Source organism: Lactuca sativa, chromosome 7 (assembly GCF_002870075.4).
Source record: "Lactuca sativa cultivar Salinas chromosome 7, Lsat_Salinas_v11, whole genome shotgun sequence".
Classification (NCBI taxonomy): Eukaryota; Viridiplantae; Streptophyta; class Magnoliopsida; order Asterales; family Asteraceae; genus Lactuca; species Lactuca sativa.
Genome location: NC_056629.2, coordinates 183077075 through 183100327, shown reverse-complemented (window position 1 = coordinate 183100327; position 23253 = coordinate 183077075).

Sequence of the window (23253 nt, the reverse complement as noted above, 5' to 3'; positions counted from 1 at the left end):
CGAACAAATAATGACATATATGGCAAACATATAATATTTAGAACATAAGGGCATTTTAGGCATCTTTCCTAAAATAAACTAGTGCTCGTGTCTAAAATATGGTAGACACTCATCTCACAATCATCACTTAGCATTCTAAGTTTAAGTCTAGAAATTCTACAATTTCTTAGTCCGCTTAAACTAATGCTCTGATACCAACTATGACATCCCCTAATTTCTCGACCAGAAAACATGATAAAAGTTTATCAAAACTTTCTTTAAGAAATGTGTAGTTTCATTTCATATCAAAACCTCGGGATGTCATGTTCTGATAGAGATCAAAAGCATAAACAAGACATTATAAGCTTTTCAACAGTTATTTACAACTACTAGCCTATAATCCAAAAATCCCTCATTGTCCTCCGACTATGCTCGGGGTCCACTACCTGTAACATAAAAAGATGAGTGGGTCAGGCTTGGGAGCCTGGTGAGCATATAGGGTTTTCAACCCACAATAATAATAAACTTACTAAGTTCATCAATCAACAATAACCCTGATTACCCGTTCCCGTTATCCTCACTTTATGTCCCTAAACACTTATCACAATGGACCTAGCCTAAAGAATATTATTGGGATGGACACTACTGCTAAGGGGTTTCCTCAGCCATACATGTCCTAAAGGCAACCATGAGGGGGATGGAGTACAGCGAATAAACACCCAAGTTCATTAACACCTACAGGTTGCGGGCCTGCTAATGTTTCCCACTGGACTGTCTAGAAAGTCCGTGGTCGTCATCCAAACTCCGCTAGATGAATGGATCTCAAAACTCATCGAGGCCTCTCCTCAATTTTATTTTATCGCACATCACTATCTACCCATGTTCTACCCAACATATTTATAGATAAAAATACTTATACAGTTTAAAACTTGTATAAAGCATCAACTCAACAGTCACCTCAAATAAACAATTAATATATATTTACACATAGCACGTATTATAAGGTAAATACTTCATATCTATGTGTAAAATGAAAGTAACTATACACTCACATGATTTGATGATAATCGGGCAGCAATTCGTTTCCTAAAACGATCGTTTCTAATAAAACCGGGAGTTTTATTGAGAAATCGGGCTCTGCAAAAGTCGGGCTTCGAAACCAAAAAGATAAATTTTCTGGGCTTCTCGGGCGCTTTGTGGCGTATCCTGGGGCTTATAATCGATACCGGGGCTTTGGGGGATGTTAATATGAAGAAAATATGGGAAAAGGGGTTAAAAGTGGCAAATTTCCAAAGTTACCCGGGAAGTCTCGCATGGCTACTATTTATAGGGGAGGAGGACCGAAGGCTCGGATCCGAACCGAGGAGGGGATGGCATGCATCTGCGAGGCTCGAACCAGGTGGCTGCTTCGGCGAGGGTCAGACTGGTCAGCTGCGAGCTTCGGATTGGTCAGCAGCCTCGGTCCAATGAGAAGAGTCCACGTATGCGAAGGGGTGTCCGAGGGGTGTCTCCGGGGCATCTCATGCGAAGCTGTTGGCTTCTAAGTGGACCTCGGCTGCGGTCCAATCAGGAGGTGCCACGCATGGGTTCGGTCCGCTCAGCAGCTGCCACTTGCGAGGGTGACGTGGCATGCGAAATTGCCCGGTTTTTCCCATTTTTTCTTTATTTTTGTGCCAAACTTGCGAAAATCATAACTTTCGCATACGAGTTCCGTTTTTGACGTTCTTTATATGCACGCATAGCTAAAATTACGCTCTACAACTTCCATTTATACTTCGTCGGCTAATTTTGAATTTAATTTTATTATTATTATTTTTAACAGACCGGGACAGGAAATCCGTTAAAAATTCATAACTTCTTCATCCGACGTCCGTTTTCGTCATACTTTTTACCGTTGTGCTACTAATAACGAGACCTTCAATTCTCGTTTAGGTTGTGTTGGCTAAAAATCGCTCGATCTAAAATTCGAGTTTTTAGCTGTCTACTGCTAAGCTGAAACTTCGAAAAATCATAACTTTCTCATACGAAGTCAGATTTGGGCGCTCTTTTTATCGAACTTCTTGGTTTAAAGAATACTATGACTTTCGTTTAGATCACTAAGGCTAAAAAGTAGTTTATCAAAAACTCACTTTTTACGACATTCGGCACCGTGCCGGTTTTGTTGCGAAACTTCGACAGGTCATAACTTCTTCGTTATAACTCGGATTTTGGTATTCTTTATATCCCCGAAATCCTTGTTTCGGCCACTACAACTTTATGTAAAGATATCGGGCTTATCTCACACTTTAATTTTGACACTTATTTTTATTCTTAATTAATTAAACCCTAATAAGTAAGCATAAAACACATAATTCACATAAAATTCACATAATTCCTTTTCGTTTCTTCTAAATGAGTTACAAAGGTTAACCTAGACCATTATGTCAATATTAATGCCTAGCCTAGAAACACAGGCGTTACACGGGCCTTCGGCCACACTCACTCCCTTCCTATGGAACCCCATCCATACTCAGTTAGTGATGAGATACATGATCTTACCCACACTCACCTCCCTGCCAGGAACATACAAGTATCACAGAGACAACAAGTATAATCTAACATACAACATAAGAACCTTTTTCGGGATTTCCCCAGCATTGGACACCCGGTCTATAAACATACAACTATCTAACATACTTCGGGCTTACCCCGACATCATACCCTCAGTCCGGAATCTATCATACCTTCACATGCAAGAATCACAAAGAACTCTAGCATTCTAACATTCCTAGGGCCTCGCCCGACATCAGGCCGTAACCCGGAACATATAACAATAAGTGTCTTGGGCTAACCCCCGAGTCTTCCTACTATACATAAACATAAATATAATGGGTCGACATTATGACCGTAGACCCATGCACACAGTAAGGAGACTCACCTTGCACTGATGAAGGCTGGCTGAAACACTTCCGACTGCTAACCGACAACTCCTGAACTGCTAATCCTTCGGCTCCCCGAACTATCAATACCTAAAATAACACTTAGACCACAATACCCTAAAAAGTCAAACCAGGTCAAACATGGTCAAAGTCAGCGGTCAAAGTCAACACTCCGAGTTGACTCAACTCGCCGAGTTGACCACCAACTTGTCGAGTCCTACAATCCACACGTAACTCTGGACCTCGGTCCTACTCGCCGAGTCTTCCTTGAGCTCGTCGAGTTCACCTTCAAACACGTTGGGACCCTTGTTAAACTGACTCGCCGAGTTCACCTTTAAACTCGCCGAGTCCATCTTCATAAGTTAGGGATTTTACCTTGGACTCGTCGAGTTCATCCTTGAACTCGTCAAGTATGATGATCTTCAAGTCCATAACGAACCCAACTGGCTAAGTCCTCTTCCAGCTCAACTCATACCCACTAACAGAAGGGTTTTGGGCAAGAAAACGGCCTGACTCGCCAAGTCCTATGAGCGACTCGCCAAGTCCCTCTAAGTCCAATTCTATTCAGACGATTTCAGTCGAGCACAAAGCATCCAGGACCCATATCTAACCTTCTAGGGTCAAAATAACATGCAAAGCCTCTGCCTTTACATCCATGCATGGCCCTTTTTCCTCAAAAGGCTATAACAACCTCTTTAACCTAGCATGGGGAGTTCTAATGGCATAAAACTTGCAACTTTATGCCTTAACCACCCTAAATACTTCCAGATCTGAAAGGATCTTGCTTGGGGACGTTCAAATCCCACAAGCAACCATTCTTGGACCAAAATCTTCAAAACAAGGGGAAAATAATAGATCTAATGAACTAATGATCAAGTTAGAGACTTGATTACCAGAAAATGATGAGATTGAGAGGCTACTTCTGGATCCACAAGCCTTTCCTAGAGCCTTCAAGTTTCCTCTTCTTCTTCTTGACTTCAAGAACACAAAATACTCTAAAAAATGGCTCACAAGCATTAGGGTTTCGAGATCTGTGGGTTCTGGTTTTGGAGGCTAAAAATGAGACCAAGATAAGAGAATAAGATGCTTAAATAGGGTACCAAGTCCCAAATTTAGGGTTTTCCAATTCCAGACCAACTTGCCTAGTCGGTCCCCCGACTCGTCGAGTAGGTCACTTAACCCGCAGCCTAAACATCAACTTGACGAGTCACTTCCTGATTATGACGTTTTTCTTTCCTTTCCGGGTCTTTTGAATTTGGGGTGTTACATTTAAGTCATAAAGTTGGGTTATTGGTCACTAGTTTCTCTTCATGCAAGTGCTAGATGGTCTTAATGAGATAATAGACTAGGGTTTATTGAGTTAAAGACATATTATCCATGTTAGACCATAAAGTTGGAAACTTTATGGTTAATAATATCTTTTTTTTTCCAAGATATGAAGTTTGGACGTAAGTGCTTAAAGGATTATGTAACGCCCGTAGATCCGGGCTAGTCAATTTAGAGGCAATAGGGGTCGAAAATGACTTTTCGACAAAATATTATTTAGAATAAATAATCTTAACCATGTTGTAGTATATGTCGCAAGGTTTCCATACATATAAAGAACGCCTAAATCCGAGTTTTAACGAAGAAGTTATGACCCGTCGAAGTTTCGCGACGGAACCGACACGATACCGGAAAGCATAAATAGTGAATTTATGATGGAGCGAGATTTAGACTTAGCGATCTAAACGACAGTCATAGAATACGTTAAACCGAGAGCGTCCATAAAAAGAACGCCCAAATCTGACTTCGTATGAGGAAGTTATGATTTTTCGAAGTTTCGGATTAGCAATATACAGCCCGAAATTCAAATATTAGATCGAGCGGTTTTTAGCCAACACGACCAAAATGAGAATCGAATATATCGTTAAGAGTAGCGTAACGAGAAAAAGATGGGTGAAAACGGATGTCAGATGAAGAAGTTATGAGAATTTAACGGACCAATCATGTCCTGGCCTGTTAATAATATAAATTTTAAAATAAAGTCACAATTAGCCAACGGAGTCTAAACGAAAGTTGTAGAGTACGTTCCCACCTTCACGTGGATATAAAGAACGTCGAAAACGGAGCTCGTATGCAAAAGTTATGATTTTTAGAATCCGGAAAGTGAATTTGCGAAATCTGATACAAGATTGATGACGTGGCCAAATCTCGTCCGTTCCTTGTTGCCCATGCCTCGCTTCGGATGGTGACAGATGGTGCGAGGACTACGCCCAGTTTAATCTGAGAACACCCCGCGTAGTCCGAAGGGTGCCTTGAGAATGCGAAGTACGCCCCGCTTCGGAAAGAGTTGCGCCCCGCGTACAACTGTATCCCTCGGTCCAGAAGAAGCCACGTCGCCCCACCGAAGCCGCAACACGTGTTGTACGAACGAAGCACTATGCCTAGCGTAGGTACGAGGTACGCCCAACGTACCGAGGCCTCTCAGGCTATAAAAAGGCAGTGAGGGCAGCCAGTTTTCTTGCACCAAATCCCACACTCTCTCTAAGAACTTTCTCTCTCTAGCCCCTTTTGAGTCCCCTAAAGTCTAGGTGAAGCCCTAGCACCCGAAGGAAGCCCCGAGGCTCCCGGAGTCCCGAGAAAAAGGGTCTTTCAATTTCGGAAACACTGCTCCGAGCAAAGCCTGGTTTTCTTTAAAATCCGCTGTAAGTGAGCTACGCTTACGCAATTTTTAATATAGCTTTCAAATAATTATAATAATGTTATTAGGTCCTTAAAATAATTATTTGGGCTATTATTATGAGTTATATAAGTATCATTTAACGCTTATATAATAATAATAATAGCTAGACTATTAATTTGTCGCGATTATCGTTAGACTAAACCTTAGTGGTATTGATACTAGGTTTTGTTAAGGAAAATTGTTTTGAGAGTATCGAAGCGCTGTCCGAGTCCTGAGTCACCACCTTTCAAGTGAGTGCATAGTTACTTTCATCTTACACATAGATATGAAGTATTTTATATAAATTACGTGCTATGTGTGCATATTACCTGAGTACTTGTTGTTTATGCTGGATGAACGATTTTATACACGTTTTAAATGATTTAAACTGTATATGTATTTTATATCTACGAAAATGTTGCGGTAAGACATGGGTAGATGTAATAGATGAAATATGAGTTGGATGATGAGTTGAGAGGTGAAATAGACCGTGAGGTGAGGGTGAGAGGTGGACGATGTGAGAAGCCTTTTTCCCAAATGATGGCCCCGTCATTCAGTAGAGTATGGATGACAACCACGGACTATTCTAGACAGTCCAGTGGAACACTAGCAGGCTCGCAACTTGTAGGTGTTGTGAACGATGTGTTCACCGGTGTACTCTAAAAACCCATTGATATGTATTGCGAGTGGACTCTCAAAAACGATACTGTCAATAAAACCCTGGCAGATGCACCTAAATGACTCTACCGGCAGAAGCGCCTAATAGAGAACCTCATAACCCCGGCAGATGCGCCTAAAGGACTATTCCAGCAGATGCGCCCCGTAGAGAATGTCACAATTTTGGCAGCTGCGCCTAAGTGACAGAACTAGCAGTTGTGCTTGACAGATGTGTCATTTACAACGATGGAATTCGTACCTATTCCTTAGGATACTCCTTAGGAATGAATGAACAAGAAATAGCTGATTCTTAGGGTAGATCTTTAAGAATAAAGAAGATAATGGGGATGGGTAATTGGGTTAACTATTTGATGATTAAACATAATAATTATATTATTGTGGGTTGAAAACCCTATGTACTCACCAGGTTTCCCAATCTGACCCACTCAGTTTATTTATATCACAGTTGTCGATATGAAGTGACATTACAATGAGAGATTAAAGAGATGTAGATCACTAGTGTAAATAAATGTAAATTCCGTTTATGCTTATGTTCTTGTATTGATAATGACATCCCAAACATTGTAAAATGAATAAAATACGTTTCTTCGAAAATGTTTTGATAACGTATTTATCGTATTTTTCTGGGAACAAATTCCGCAACATTTTTATGAAAACAAGTACTCTGATTTTTATAAAGCATAAAAAAAATCGGTCTTTTCTGGCCGTGAAAATGGGGATGTCACAGTTGGCATCAGAGCATTAGTTTAAGCGAACTAGGAATATGGATTTATTTCTAGACTTAAACTTAGAATGCTAAGCGATGATTGTGAGGTGTGAGCACTAGATTATTTTAGGGATTGTGCCTAAAATGCTTTTATGTGCTAAATGCTTGTGCCTGATATGCTGTTATTTGTTCGGATCTATGGTCTATTGCCGACCGGATCTGGAAACCTTATGTGTTTAGGATTCTAAGCGTTTAACTAAGATATTAGAACTAGCATATAAACGTTTTGGGGTGATAAGGATGATTTAAATGTCAATCCTAAATAAAGATCTAGATTCACCTTATTCAGTGTATAGATCAAGATGGAAAGGACCCGTAGCGGAAACGTGAATGCAAATGGGAACCGAGATCAGCCCCCAGTGATTGAGCAAATACCAGTTGTGGTGGCCACTACTGAGCCAATAACGATGGCTGGAGTGCAAGCGATGATCCAGGCGATGTTGGATCGCCAAATAGAGGAAACCAGACGTTTGCTCCAGCAAAATCGATAGGAAGCGACCATACATATTGAACAGCCCGAGTTGAACGAAGGACAGACTAAGGAGGGAAACTACAGTGGGACTGTTGGTCAAGCCAACCCACCAATAGTTAGGCAAAACCACCAGGATGGAGGAAATGATGGACGTGGATGCAAATACAAGGATTTTATGGCGTCCAATCCACCGAGTCTATCTGGAAGCCCGATGTCGGTGGAAGTCATGAACTGGATCTCTGAGATGGAGATGATGTTTGAGAGTTGCGAGTGTAGCAACAGGCAGAAGACCGATCTCGCGGTTCCTCTGTTGAAATCTGGAGTACTAAGCTGGTGGAAGCTACTGGCTGATTCAATGCCCAAAGGTGAAGCAAGCAAGATGTCGTGGGAGGATTTTCTGGTTTAGTTGAAGATGCAATACTGCTCTGAGCAGGATCTTCTGGATATCAACAACGAATTCCAGAATCTGAAGAAGGGAAGAATGAGCGTTACTGAATACGCTGCAAGCTTTATTGAGAAAATGAAGCTTGTTCCTCACCTTGTCCCAACTGAACTCTCCAAGGTTAACAAGTTTTCCCTCAGATTACCAGCAGACTTTGGTCCAATGGTCAAGCAAAATACCACTCTGAAAGCCGCCATCTGGGCTGCTAAAAATGTGGAGACCCAAATACGAGAGAAGGGTTTGGAGAGAGCGGAGGTGGGAGAGAAAAGGAAATTTGAAGGATCTTCAAAGTCCAACGAGAAGAGAAAATTATCGAAGAAGTTCGAAAGAGGAGGAGGAAGTGAAGAAAGATGGTGCGAAAAGTGCAAAAAGAAACACACTGGAAAATGCGGTGATGAGGTGACTTGTTTCAAGTGTGGGAAGCATGGGCACTATGCCATCGAGTGTAAATTCAACAAAAGGGTGTGTTACGGATGTAACAAGGAAGGGCACTTCAAGCAAGACTGCCCAAAGAGAGAGGGGGCTACAAAGCCAAATGTGTCGCCAAAGCCAAAGGCGAGAGCATTTCAAATGATCCTTGACGAAGCAGATGACAACGCAAGAATTCAGGAGTGAAGGCTTGACATCCAAAGATCGAGTTATAAAGTAGTCATGTAGATAGTACCACGTGGTGTAACCTATTAGAAGCATAGTATATAGTGAATTTGAACACCTATGTAATAGTTTCACGAAATAATAATAAAGCCTTCGTTTTGTTATCTGACGTGTTAAACTGCTATGTGATTTTCTTGCATGATGACGTGGAAAACTGCGGGACAATACTTGGGACGAGTATGAGTAGGTGTGAATGGTAGTAGAGGTCTATACTACCGGAAGCACAAGACTCACACTTGGATCAGGGAAAGTCACAAGGTTACCAAGAAGCTAGTAATTGATTTCGTTTTATTCAAGCATGTCGTTACCATTGTTTCGGTAATGACTAAGAAAATTGTTGTTATCCCGACCCTAGTGGTCATATCACTTTGAGTCCGACTATGATGAGTAGGTTATGTGGTTCAGAGAAACAAGTTTGATGTAGCGTCCGACTTAAACCAAACAATTGAAATCAAAGTGATCAGTAGAAGTATCGTGACGGTTGCTAGAAAATCTACATTTTAAGACGTGATTAGAACATGAAGGAAGGTATAGTTTGTCCTGGAATTTGACTCTAAAAGACTTGAGTCCAAGCAATGCATCATACGATGAGAGGTCATTAGAACATGACCCATCGGTCTATTATGATAATCGAAGGAAGAAACTTATCTCAAGTTTGTTAAATAAGGAGTCTCCAATAAATATCGATATCGTGACATGAAGATCATGACTGAAAGTCTAACATGAGATAGAGAGCGGGTCCAAGATCGGGCACCGCCTGCAGTCAGGAAGTCTTAGAGTTAGATACTCGTTCGAAGAAACATCAAAGTTACAGTTATTACTTAGGATGAAGAGATAACGTGTGGAGTCATCATGTGAGCCTTGTTTCGTTGATGATTCCGGGACGTAATCTTCCTAAGGGTGAGATAATTGTAACGGCCGTAGATCTGGGCTAATCAATTTAGAGGCAATAGGGGTCGAAAACGACTTTTTGACAAAAGATTATTTAGAATAAATAATCTTAACCAAGTTTTAGTATATGTCTCAAGGTTTCCATACATATAAAGAACGCCGAAATCCGAGTTATAACGAAGAAGTTATGACCCGTCGAAGTTTCACGACGGAACCGGCACGATACCGGAAAGTGTAAACAGTGAATTTACGATGGAGCGAGATTTAGCCTTAGCGATCTAAACGAAAGTCGTAGAATACGTTAAAACGAGAGCGTCCATAAAAAGAATTCCTAAATCTGACTTCGTATGAGGAAGTTATGATTTTTCGAAGTTTCGAATTAGCAGTGTACAACCCGAAATTCAAATATTAGATTGAGCGGTCTTTAGCCGACACGACCAAAATGAGAATCGAATATCTCATTAAGAGTAGCGTAACGAGAAAAAGATGGGTGAAAACAGATGTCGGATGAAGAAGTTATGAGAATTTAACGGACCAATCCTGTCCTGGCCTGTTAATAATATAAATTTTAAAATAAATTCACAATTAGCCGACGGAGTCTAAACTAAAGTTGTAAAGTACGTTCCCACCTTCACGTGGATATAAAGAACGTCGAAAACGGAGCTCGTATGCAAAAGTTATGATTTTTAGAATCCGGAAAGTGAATTTGCGAAATCTGATACGAGATTGATGACGTGGCCAAATCTCGTCCGTTCCTTGTTGCCCATGCCTCGCTTCGGATGGTGACAGCTGGTGCGAGGACTACGCCCAGTTTAATCTGAGAACACCCCGCATAGTCCGAAGGGTGCCTTGAGAATGCGAAGTACGCCCCGCTTCGGAAAGAGTTGCGCCCCGCGTACAACTGTATACCTCGGTCCAGAAGAAGCCAGGTCGCCCCACCGAAGCCGCAACACGTGCTGTACGAACGAAGCACTATGCCCAGCGTAGGTCCGAGGTACGCCCAACGTACCGAGGCCTCACAGGCTATAAAAAGGCAGCGAGGGCAGCCGGTTTTCTTGCACCAAATCCCACACTCTCTCTAAGAACTTTCTCTCTCTAGCCCCTTTTGAGTCCCCTAAAGTCTAGGTGAAGCCCTAGCACCCGAAGGAAGCCCCGAGGCTCCCGGAGTCCCGAGAAAAAGGGTCTTTCAATTTCGGAAACACTGCTCCGAGCAAAGCCTGGTTTTCTTTAAAATCCGCTGTAAGTGAGCTACGCTTACGCAATTTTTAATATAGCTTTCAAATAATTATAATAATGTTATTAGGTCCTTAAAATAATTATTTGGGCTATTATTATGAGTTATATAAGTATCGTTTAACGCTTATATAATAATAATAATAGCTAGACTATTAATTTGTCGTGGTTATCGTTAGTGGTATTGATACTAGGTTTTGTCAAGGAAAATTGTTTTGAGAGTATCGAAGCGCTGTCCGAGTCCTGAGTCACCACCTTTCAAGTGAGTGCATAGCTAATTTCATCTTACACATAGATATGAAGTATTTTATATAAATTACATGCGATGTGTGCATATTACCTGAGTACTTACTATCTATGATGGATGAACGATTTTATACACGTTTTAAATGATTTAAATTGTATATGTATTTTATATCTACGAAAATGTTGCGGTAAGACATGGGTAGATGTAATAGATGAAATATGAGTTGGATGATGAGTTGAGAGGTGAAATAGACCGTGAGGTGAGGGTGAGAGGTGGACGATGTGAGAAGCCTTTTTCCCAAATGATGCCCCGTCATTCAGCAAAGTATGGATGACAACCACAGACTATTCTAGACAGTCCAGTGAAACACTAGCAGGCTCGCAACCTATAGGTGTTGTGAACGATGTGTTCACCGGTGTACTCTAAAAACCTATTGATATGTATTGCGAGTGGACTCTCGAAAACGATACTGTTAATAAAACCCTGGCAGATGCGCCTAAAGGACTCTACCGGCAGAAGCGCCTAATAGAGAACCTCATAACCCCGGCAGATGCGCCTAAAGGACTATTCCGACAGATGCGCCCCATAGAGAATGTCACAATTTTGGCAGCTGCGCCCAAGTGACAGAACTAGCAGTTGTGCTTGACAGATGTGTCATTTACAACGATGGAATTGATACCTATTCCTTAGGATACTCCTTAGGAATGAATGAACAAGAAATAGCTGATTCTTAGGATAGATCCTTAAGAATAAAGAAGATAATGGGGATGGGTAATTGGGTCCGTAAGCCCCGTTAAGCCATGTTTAAGGATCTTGCATACTCCCGATGAGTATGCAACATTGTTTTATCGGTTTGGCTCGCCACGTACCACAGTTTTAGGTTAAGGAGATCTAGATGTACGCACTTTTCGATTTATGATCTCTCATAAGAATAGAGAGTTGTTTAGAAATTACATAACGTAAACTCTAGTACCTACGGGCAAATTGAGTTGACCGGTTTGACTGGTTGACTTTATTTGACTTTGAATTGACTAGAATTTGACGGTTGTCACATCATCCCCCCGTTAGAGGGAATTTCGTCCCGAAATTTGAAATCAGGCAAGGAGTTTGTGAATGACTAAGGTCGGCTCTACATTATTTTGATTCTGACTAAGAGATGAGTTATTATACATGAAAACTTAGCTCATACACATTATGATATAACCAATACTGGGCGGATAGTAAAATGTGTGATTCTACTTCAGTTTCACATCCCAACGAGGAAAAGAAACTAAGTCAGAATTCTCACATTCTATTATCTACCAGGTATTCGTTATATATAACTGGGGAATGTATAAGTGAGGAAATCACAACAAATAACATCCTTCTTAATGAACTAGAGTTCCTAGTCAGGGCTAACATTGAACCTAGATGTATTTCGACCGTTCACTTATAGAGTAGAAGCATGTTCTCGAAAGTTTGACCTACATCCCTATGATGCAGTCCTATTACGGAGTAGAAGTAAATTCGTAGAATGGTCTCATGATTGTTTGTCGTTCAAACCGGGCTCCATTGGTTGGTAAATAACATGATCCAACCTTTGAAAGAGAAATGGGAACGATCCCGGAGCTAAATTACTCTAGTCCAACAACTTGACTAAAGTGGGTTTCAGATAGACTCCTATGGAAGTACTTAGAGTTCTATGACTTCGGTTCGTGTTTCAGCCAGTGCTTGCAGCAGGGTTTTGTGGTCCCTCTTAGATTTTCCACGAGTGTGCTCAAGGCGATTGGGTAATCATTCTCTGGCTCCTCTCTGAGTCATTCAGTATTGCCGTGGTTAGGGTAGTACGGGTCGCCGTGGGAATGAAATCCAGCCATGATATCTTTGCGAGAAAAGGGAATATAAGAAGTAACTAAGTAGACGTACTATTTAGATAATTATAAGATGATCTTTATCAGGTACTTTAATACATTGTTTAGTGCATACTAGTCACATGTATTTGGGACAGGATAGGCCTTCGAATAAGTGACCCTAACTCTAAATCCCCAATCCAACGAGAACAGGAAGTAAAGCAAAGATTCACAGATTCTAAGTCTATGACGTCCTGGATACATATAATTTTAATGTATCCACTAAGCAATTATTGACCTATTGATAAAAATCTATTTAGTTCTCAGATAAGTAATTATAATAACACCAAATACCCCTATGGTATTTCATTGTGGTAGTGTTGGTAAGTTTTTAGACTTGTTGCAATACCTACGACCACTCCTGGGCATATGCTAATCACTTCTGAGTGAGACATAGTTGATCAGGCTATGTCATTCCCAGACCTGACTATACATCCCCAAGCCTACTCGTATTGTTAAAAAATCACCACTTTTTTCCTATCCCACCATGATTCTGACCCTAGTGTGTGCACATGCTCCTACTTTTACCGAGAAATTATTTGTTTCTAAAGTATAGTTGCTTTGAAAACTTTAAATCAGAGACTTTCAGTCCCAATGTATTTATAGTTTGTATATCTTATGTGGTTCGATATACTGAGTTCACTATAAACAATGCTCTGATACCAATCTGTCACACCCCCAAACCAAGGATGGCGGAAACGTCCGGGGGTGGAGGACTTCATGTACAGTATCACAACAACGTGTATAATAGTGCTCAAAGTAAATACAACCATCATAAATATAATTGAAAAAGTTACACCAAAGTATATGTTTACATGTTTCAAAATCAATTACATTATGATGACAAAAATAAATTGTTGACGGTTTAACGTCCCATCCTCAAAGCGCTGAAGTTTTCCTGTTTCACTGATTTCCTGAGAATACAAGTAGTTTTGAAAGAGTGTCAACAATTAAGTTGGTGAGTTCATAAGAGTTTTGTTTGAAGTAGAAACCGTTTTCCTTATAAAATCGATAGAGTTGATTTCTAGAAAATCCAATATTTTCTTAGTTAAGTGTGAATAGAATATTCCTATATGATGCATTAATGAACCCTAGAATGACCCGTAGACTTCTCCTATAATCGTCCAGCGTATATAAGTTATATAAGATTTAAGTTGATAACACGTTGAATATAATGGGTCTGCCCTAGGTCCACAACCAAACAAGGAACAGGAGATGAGGCGGGCCCACCAATTCTAAGTCAATCGAGACTAAATTCTTATACGACTCATGCATATACGCTCAGCGATTATAGTTGAAGTCTAACAAATCTAGATGAAAATATGGTTTTAATATCATAATAACTATTTTACGTAAACCTGGTACTTTGGAATGTACCCCATTTATATGAAGACCCGATACTTTTCCTCAAAATGTGAAATGTAAGTTTCTATGTTATGAAATAGTGCATCCTAGAATTCCCTATAGATTCCTTCTATAATTTCTTTGTGTATATAAGTTATATAAAATTAAAGTTAGATAAAACGTCGAATGTAATGGGTCTGCCCTAGGTCCACAACCAAACAAGGAACAGGAGATGAGGCGGGCCCACCAATTCTAAGTCAATCGAGACTAAATTCTTATACGACTCATGCATATACGCTCAGAAATTATAGCCGAAAACTAACAATGCGAAATTGAATGTGGACTTAAATCCAAAAACTGGAACCAAACCCTAGTGTAGTGTACGAAATAGTAATAGTGACTGTGAACATAAACTATACATATCATAGTTCATCGGATAGTGATAGTGACTAGTGAACATGAACTATGCATATTATAGTTACCAAAAGTGGTTGTGATGGTGAATATAACCTATACATATCGTAGTTCATCAAATAGTGATAGTGACTAGTGAACATGAACTATGCATATTATAGCTTATCAAAAGTGGTTGTGATGGTGAATATAACCTATACATATCATAGTTCATCAAATAGTGATAGTGGTAGTGAACATGAACTATGCATATTATAGCTTATCAAAAGTGGTGGTGATGGTGAATTCCTTTCTTGTAATTAAGTTCATAGTGTAGATGAAACATAAACTATACCTATTATAGTTTATCACTTTGTTTGTAATATATATATGCCATAACTATACCGATTATAACTAGCGTGTTCGTTTGTGGGGGTATAATGGCTTAACTATACTTGTTATAGTTTATCATAATTATCCATAGTGGTAATAACTCTTTTGTATGTGTAAAACCTTTAATCATGTGTTTGTTATGTAAAATAACCCTAAACTATACCTATTATAGTTTATTAAATATTTGTGTGGGTAGTGAGCATAAGCCTTACTTGTCATAATTTACCAATGTTTATATCTTAATGGATATAGCCTTGTAATATCATTTATATATTTACCATACTTGTGGAGGTATAAATCCATTTGTTTTCTGATGTATGTCTATATAAGAATAAAAAAATTGTCATATATTGCAACAACACATAATCACATAATGATGTATACCTTGCTCAACATGTTACAAGGTGAAATGAAATTTATAGTGTTTTTCTGTTAATAACATTTTCTGTAACTGTTATTGGAAAATTTGTAGAAAAATCATAAAACGTCCAAATCAAGTTCTGTAACTTCTGAGAGTTTGGAAAACGAGTCTAGTTTGTTCATAATTTTTATTATAATTTTTAATGACTTCTTACTTGTGTGAAAAAATCCATAATCACAGACTGGTCCGGATTGATGTTTGAAATGATAGGCAGTTTTGTAAAAATCACCATAAATTGTAGAAAAATCGTATGGGGATGTGCAAGTAGTCATTTTAAAGATAAGAAGTGGAACTACATGCACCTAAATCAGTTTTGAAAACTAAAATGTTTAAGTTGTCCAAAACAGTCCGTGAATGGAGTTGAACTTTTCTGATGAAGGCTGTTAGAAAAGTTTAGTTATGTTCTTGGTGTTTTAACTTGTATTCCCCCCCTAAAAACTTGAGAAAATATGAAAATGTAGGGGTATGAACTCACCTTGAGTGATTTCAGTAGGTAAGTGTTGAAGAAGAGAAGTGTTCAACCCAAGAACACTTGAAGAATCACTTGAAGATTCGAAGATCTAACAAGAATGTGATGATGTTTGTGTAAGCAATCTTTGATTTTGAGTAGGAGGATGTGTAATAATCATAAGAAAGATGATGATACTTACTAATTGTAGGAGAAGAGTCTTGGAGTATGCCTTGAAATTCTCGAATTAGAGAGAAAAAGATGAGAGGGTTTGGAGTGTGATTCTTGGTAAAAATGAGAGAATGATTAAAGTGTGAGGAGAGAGGATGGATGTTCCAGCCCTAAGAACGTGGGAATAGTTGAAAATAGTGAGAAAGGACCTATGAAGTGACTAGGGATGGGCTGGTGGTGAATAGTGACATGGAGTGGGTATGGGAGTGGTTGCTTGTGTCATAGAAATAAGTAAAGTCAACACTCTACCTTTGTACTTCACCCACTCTCTTTTGGATAAGGTTTTATCCTTAAAAATGTGATTAATTAATAGTTAAAGGTCCTTATATGTTAAAATAAAGTTTTGGGTGAAAATCCCGTGTTAAAATAATTAAAAACGGGCCTAAAATGCGAATTTAGTCGAAAACCGGGAGAAAAAGCGTTCCCAGCGAGACCTCTCGGTCCTAGGCCGATGTTCGGTCCTTGCTGGTGTTGAGCCGGAAACGAAGTGCGAACCAGAAGAAGAAGGCGAAGGCGAGGGGCTCAGTCCGAAGGCTCAGAAGCGAAGGTTCGGTTCGGTTCTTTGAGTGAGGTTCGGTTCGGTTCTTTGACTGAGGTTCGGTTCGGTTCAGCAGCCTTCTTCATCAGGAGGGTTCGGTTCCTAAGGGGACTTTCGGTTCCTAAGAGGGGTTTCGGGTCCTAAGAGGGGTTTTGGTTCCTGAAGCCCGTTTTTCGCGTAGACTTCCGCTTTTGGGCTGTTTTCGCCAAATTCGAGGGTCGGAATGCCCCGAGTGATTATAGAAAGTTGGGAGAGATTTCGAGAGAGATTTGAGAGAGATTCCACATACTTAGAGAGATTTGGGAGAGATTTGACATACTTGGAGAGATTTCTCATACAGAGAGAGATTTGGGAGAGATTTGACATTCTTGGAGATATTTCTCATACAAAGAGAGATTTGGGAGAGATTTCACATACTTAGAGAGATTTGGGAGAGATTTGACATTCTTGGAGAGGTTTCTCATACAAAGAGAGATTTGGGAGAGATTTCACATACTTAGAGAGATTTGGGAGAGATTTGACATTCTTGGAGATATTTCTCATACAAAGAGAGATTTGGGAGAGATTTCACATACTTAGAGAGATTTGGGAGAGATTTGACATTCTTGGAGAGGTTTCTCATACAAAGAGATATTTGGGAGAGATTTCACATACTTAGAGAGATTTGGGAGAGATTTGACATTCTTGGAGAGATTTCACATACAGAGAGATATTTGGGAGAGATTTCACATACTTAGAGAGATTTGGGAGAGATTTGACATTCTTGGAGAGATTTCTCATACAAAGAGATAGAGTGAAAACGATTGAGAGCGGTTTCGTGTGTGATGAATGTGAGTGTCTGGCTTCGCAATGCAAGGTCCGTAAGCCCCGTTAAGCCTTGTTTAAGGATCTTGCATACTCCCGATGAGTATGCAACATTGTTTTATCGGTTTGGCTCGCCACGTACCACAGTTTTAGGTTAAGGAGATCTAGATGTACGCACTTTTCGATTTATGATCTCTCATTAGAATAGAGAGTTGTTTAGAAATTACATAACGTAAACTCTAGTACCTACGGACAAATTGAGTTGACCGGTTTGACTTGTTGACTTTATTTGACTTTGAATTGACCAGAATTTGACGGTTGTCACATAGTCTGACTTTTGGTTACTGTTATTCATAAAGGTGACCAGTAGCATGGATTTCAGAGCAGCATGTTAGTTCAACTTTTCGTCTGTCTATGAGGTGAGACTTTTTTACCACCTTAAGTGGACCGAAGGCACCAAGGTCGACCCACTGTATTGTATGAGTTGAAATTGGATGTTATCATATGATTTTGTATGATATGCTTGTATGATTTATGTATTGAGCTAATTGGGCTCGGAGTCATTACGAACTCGGGGTTGATACGGACCCAGGGGTTGATTCAGAACCGACACAACTACTTGCTATTATTTTGGGTTGATACAGACCTAACACAACCACGTGTTGTTATATTATTTGTATGTTGTATATGATAATTTGGGAAGCTCACTAAGCTTTATGCTTACATTTTATGTTTATGGTTTCAGGTACTTCTAGTTCAAAAGGGAAGGGACCGGCGTGATGGCACAACATCCTCCCCATATAATTTCTGCACTTGATGTATTTGTACTTTGATGTTTTGGAATACTGTAACGAATGATGGATTTTGGTACAATAAATGAATGAAAATTAATAGGTTTTAAATGAAAAAAATTTTGTATTGTTTTGGGTCGTTACAAGTTGGTATCTGAGCCATGGTTTGCGGGATTTGGGCATACTCTCGGGTTTGTCAGAACTCAAACTTAGGAAATGATAGTTTTTCTTAAATGAAAATGAATTTAAACTTTTAAAAAGGGTTTTACTTAATAAAAAGGGGTGCGATGCATGCGATCAACCGAGCTCAAGTAAGTGGTTCCCAAATTACCCAAAACTTATGTCTTATGAATAGTATGCTTGATATGAGAATTGTATCCTAGATTAGGGGTAAGGATACCTTAAGGAATCATATGATAGAATTGTCTAATTTGTGTGATACCTTATAGCCTAGTGGAACTTGATGCTATGTATTATTTGGAAGTGATTCAAAGTTGTATACGATTAGGATTGTATAACCATAAAATGATTGATTTCGCCTCATTTCCCGTTCCTTTTTTGGTTGTGGACTTAGGTTAGAATCATCATTTTATAGTCTATGTGATCATATTTAGTGTATAACTTGCATGCATAGGGAAACTAACAGTGTTTATTGAGGTTCTTGTTCTTACAAGTCGTGGGAGTTGAGGATTCCTAGGAGAGTCTAGGATATGTTTTTCGTATGGCATGGGATTAGTTTATGGTTTTAGTATAGTGAATTAGAGGAATCAAGACTGACCTTGAGGAAGGTACATGTAGGTGTGAAAGGTAGTATTGGGTCCGTACTACTAGAAGTACAAGACCTGTACCTGAGACGAGTGTAGATCTAGAGACTTTAAGGAGGCTTGTATAGAGGAGTTCCCCCGAGTCCTTTGTTGATTGTTTTATGTTGTGTTTTAGTTTGGAGGATGGTGATGATTACTCAAGGAGGTTCTGGCTCTGGTTATGGTTCAGGTTCCGACTCATACACATAACCAATTGATGAGCGTCTGCACGAGTTCATTTCGGTTGAGGTTACTCGCGGTATCCTGGATGCTACCCTGTGTTGTTTGCTACCATCAAGGAGGGGATTTTGGAGCTGATGGATGAGAGGTCAAAGAATTTTCAAGCCGAGATTTCTGTGGGTCAGATTGGAGCTCGAACTCCCTTGTTTTAGGAGTTCAAGGCTTGTCGAACTCCTGAGTTCGCCTGGCTTAAGGACCCCATTGCTATCCGTCGCTGAATCTTTGACATAGAGAATGCTCAGCGAATGAGTTTTTGACCTGAGGGGGAAAAGGTGGGATTTGCATCCTGCCTGCTAAGGGAAAAAGCATGAGACTGGTGGAGGAGGTTACACAAGCTGTTGGGACAACGACAATGGTAGTGATGACCTGGGAGGATTTGTTCAGAGATTCCAGAGGTAGTTTGCACCAAATATTGAGTTACATCAGCTGGCGAAGGAGTTCCAAAACCTTCGCCAGACTACCGAGTTTGTCGTAGAGATAACCACCAAGTTCCGAGAGAGGGCTCTGTTGGTTCCGCAATACGTTGTGGATGATGAGATGAAGAAGACGAGGTATCATGACATGTTAAGAGATGATATCAGGGAGTTTGTGAGCTTTTAGGGTAGCAAGAAATTGAATGATATGATTGAGAGGGCCCATGAGCGGGAGATTGAGCAGGAGCTTTGGTCAACGTGCAAGCCGAAGCAGGTACAAACTGTTGTGGGCCAGACCAAGAAGCCCAAGGTTTCGGATTCACATTCTAGGGGACAGCATGGCCGAGGCCACTACAATGAGTATGGCCAACAACATAGTGAGGCGTGTCGGTCAGTGGGTTCAGGTTGTTATAGGTATGGGCAGACTGGTCATATGAGTAAGGATTTCCCTTGAAGCGCACTGATTTTCTTCCATTGCAATCAGACCAGCCATAAAAAGGCTGATTACCGAAGATTGTCAGGGGGAGCTGTGGCGGCGCCTACACCAACCACATTGAAGATTACTGATGGCCGCTAGGGCAAGGCGGGGGGCCCGATAGTGAAGAGCATGGCATTTCAGCTGACCACCGATGAGGCCTGTGCAACACCAAATATGGTTACGGGTATGTATCTTACCTCTATCTTTTATTGCTTTCTTTATTTCATGCTCATATTTGTGCTTGATTGTGTATATGGACCTTTTTGTTCAATGGTATGACTGCTCATGTTTTGTTTGATTCGAGGGCTACCTGATCCTTTGTATCTCTTGCTCTCAGCAAGAAGTTTTGCGATGCTCCAGGGGCTTTGGATTCTTCTCTAGAGGTTGAGATTGCAGATGACCGTACTGTGAGTGCTTCGAGGGTTTCCGTGGGTGTGTCCTGAATCTGTTTAACGAGAGATTATCTATCGATTTGGTGTCGATTCCTTTGAGAGGATCGAAGGTTATCATCGGGATGGATCGGTTAGGACCTAATGTGGCCATGATTGATTGCTAGCGTCAGTTGGTGAGAGTTCGAACTCCAAGTGGGGGAGAATTGGTTATTCCTAACGAGAGAACTTCACATGGACTAGCACTCTGTTTAGCTGCGAGGCCCAGGAGGTATCTGCACCGGGGTTGTTCCGGGTTCATAACTTATGTTGTAGACACTCTTGCTAAGGACACGACGGATTTGAGGGGGTACCCATTGTTTGGGATTTCCCTATGTGTTTCCTGAGGATTTACCAGGAGTGCCTCCCGAGAGGCAGGCTGAGTTTCAGATTAATCTGGTACCTAGAGCAAATCCAATAGCAAATACGTCGTATTATATGGCGCCACCTGAGATGTAGGAGTTGTCTACACAGCTTCAGAAGCTACTAGACAAGTGTTTTATTCGTCCGAGCAACTCTTTGTGGGGAGCATCGATTTTGTTTGTAAAGAAGAAAGATGGTTCACACAGAATGTGCATTGATTACCAAAAGTTGAATAAGAAAATGGTGAAGAACCGTTACCCACTTCCGAAGATTGACGACTTGTTTGATCAACTTCAGGATGCATCTTGGTTTTCCAAGATTGATTTGTGATCAGGGTACCATCAGATGAGGGTCAGGGATGATGAAGTATAGAAGACAACCTTTAAGACTCGCTATGGTCATTACGAGTTCGTGGTGATGCCATTTAGGCTCACCAATTCACCAGTAGCGTTCATGGACCTCATGAACCAAGTTTGCAGGCTGATGCTGGATTGGTATGTGATTGTATTCATAGATGATATTTTGGTCTACTCCAAGACCAAGGAGCAACATGAGGGTCATATACGAGACGTGCTAGAGATCCTGAGTAGGGAAAGCCTTTATGCCAAGCTCTCCAAGTGTGAGTTTTGGTTGTGCAAGGTGTAATTTTTGGGGCACATCGTCAACCAGAAGGGTATATTGGTTGACCCGACCAAGATCAAGGTCGTGATGCGGTGGGGGGGTTCTGAGGACCACATCTAGGATTCAGAGTTTCTTAGGTCTCGCATGGTATTATTGGAGATTTATCCAGGATTTCTCCAAGATTTCAGTGCCTTTGACCCATTTGATGAAAAAGAATGTGGCCTTTCGGTCGGGGCCTGATCTGCAGTTGGATTTTGAGACTCCGAGTCAGAGATTATGTGAGGCCCCAATTCTTTCACTCCCTAAGGGCTTGAGTGATTTCATGGTTTATTGTGACGTATCTATTTCGGGTTTGGGAATGGTTCTTATGCTGAGGGGTCATGTGATTGCTTACCCCCTCGAGGCAGCTGAAGCCTCATGAGGTGAACTTTCCTACACATGATTTGGAGTTGGGGGTCGTGATTTTTTCCCTCAATATTTGTAGAAACTAGTTGTATGGGGTTTGGTGCACTATCTACACTGACCAATAAATTTTGACGTATTTGATGGACCAGCCGAATCTAAATATGTGGTAGAGAAGATGGTTGGATGTGGTAAAAGATTATGATTATGAGATCCTGTACCACCTTAGGAAGGCCAATGTGGTGGCTGATGCTTTAAGCTGCAAGACCATGAGTTCATCTATTCGAGATACCTGCTTGAGGATGACTATCACTTTGCCTTTGATGGATTTGATCAAGAAGGCTCAGGTAGTGGGATTGAAAAAAGAAAACTGGAATACCGAGGGGATCAGAGGACAGGTTATGTTATTTGTGAGAGACAACCGAAGGTTGTTACCTCAGTGTGGTAGAGTCTAGGTTTCGGCATCAGGTGAGGTGAGCCAGATGGTTTTAGAGGAGGCACATAAGTCAAAGTTTTCTATCCATCTAGGGGCCACGAAGATGTACAGGGATCTAAGGCTGAGTTATTGGTGGCCCTGTATGAAAAGGGAAATAACTTGGTTTGTGAAGCAGTGCTAGACTTGGAGGAAAGTCAAGGTCGAGTATCAAAGACCCCACGACAAGATGCAACCCTTACCCATTCCCATGTGGAAGTGGGAAGAGATTTCCATCGATTTCATCATTAATTGCCAAGGAAGACACATGGTTTTGACTCCATTTGTTTAATTGTTGATAGATTAACCAAGAGTGCACATTTCATACCGATTGTCGATAATATTGACTGACCACCATTTGAGATGTTGTGTGGGAGAAAGTACATGACTCTGGTTTGCTAAAGGGGGGGGGGGGAGGTCGGGCATTGAATCATGGGTAGTACATAGGTTGTGCTCAAGACTACTAAGTTGATTTAGCAGGTGCGCAACAGGTTACGAGTCATGCAAAGTCTGCAGAAGAGTTATACAAATCGACAATGTTCGGATCTCGAGTTTTAGCTGGGAGACTTGGTGCTTCTGAAGGCGTCACCTTGGAAAGGTGTCATACGATTCCGGAATCGGGGCAAGCTGGGCCCCAGATTCGTTGGACCTTTCAGGATTTCATCCCGGGTGGGCAAGGTCGCATACAAGCTACATTTGCTCGATGATCTCAGCTAGATTCATAACACATTCCATGTATCTCAGCTTTGGAAGTGTGTGGCCGATGAGTCTGCATTTTCGCCTGAATTATGTGGAGA